The following is a 1,123-nucleotide window of genomic DNA, read 5'->3' as shown; positions in this document are numbered from 1 at the left end:
TCACACACACACACACACACTCGCTCCTCTGCTTAACCCTTTCCTGCCTCCCGGCTCTGAGGAAACTGGAGAACCGGTCCGTCTGGCTGTTTCTGCTGCTTGTTTTAAAAAAAAAGAATCTTTTTCTGAATAAAAAGGTTTAAAATCAGGAGGCAGATTTAAAAATGTTTACAGACTTAGAAAATAAACTAAAGTAATTTAGTTTATTAAAATAATCGTTAATAATAGTCTTAGAATTTAAAGTTAAATCTTCTGTCTGTGACGTTAAGAAGCAACAAAAGAAAATAATCAAATAATAAATTAGAAATATAAATTAAATCCTCGTGTTTCAGTTCATAAAATTATAAAATTCTACAAATGATTTAAAATATAGTTTAAATGTGATTTAATTTAATAAACTTTATAAAATCAAGCCTCTCTGAGAGGATGGAGTTTCCACACAGAAAGTCCGGAGGTTCTGGAGGCCTGCCAGCAGAACCACCAAGGTTCTGCAGATGTTCTGTTGGACGCCAAGATACGGCGAGGTTTCTGTCCCGCTTGGTGAGCGGTACCAGAGCGGGTCTTACTCGGTTCTGAAAGAGGACGTGGTTCTGGAGAGGTTCTCTCTGACCCGTTAGAAGCAGACGAACCTCGGCCTTGTACATCTTGATCAGACCTTGGTTGACTTTGGACCAGGAAGGAACGGCGCTGATGTTCCACAGCTGGTTGGAGTGTTCCGCAAACGGACCCGTCTTCATCTGCAGAACACAAAACATCTGCTGGTGAGGAAGAGGAGGAACTCTTCATCGGAACAATAAACAATCCAAAATATTCACTTCAGAACAATAAAACACATTAAAGACAAATAAAAACGTTCTAATTTATCCGTAAGGTTCTGATGTTCTCGGAGAACCGGCCCAGACCATGATGCTACCACCACCTCTGGAACAGATCGATTTATTTCCTCTAAAACCAGAACGTTTCGTTCAGATAAAACTCCACTTAAAAAGTTTTTAAAGTTTAAAGGACCTAAAAGATTAAAGAGTTTTTAATTTAAAGTAAAAAGTGACGAATGTCTGTTTCCCTCCTGAGAGGCAGGGACTCAAACCCCCGATTTTCCATCCTGAACGCCGCTGCAGACGCT

The 1,123-nt window shown here is 39.8% G+C and overlaps 1 protein-coding gene across 1 annotated transcript in view; it reads right to left on the bottom strand.

Annotated features, from left to right (window-relative positions):
* Nucleotides 1-1,123, bottom strand: part of ptpa (protein phosphatase 2 phosphatase activator) — a gene marked incomplete in the record, with an annotated part of 6,686 nt that overhangs the window by 2,943 nt on the left and 2,620 nt on the right.

Source organism: Kryptolebias marmoratus, linkage group LG14 (genome assembly GCF_001649575.2).
Source record: "Kryptolebias marmoratus isolate JLee-2015 linkage group LG14, ASM164957v2, whole genome shotgun sequence".
Lineage (NCBI taxonomy): Eukaryota > Metazoa > Chordata > Actinopteri > Cyprinodontiformes > Rivulidae > Kryptolebias > Kryptolebias marmoratus.
Note: the sequence above shows the minus strand (reverse complement) of the source record. Positions and strands in the feature narration are given on the sequence as shown.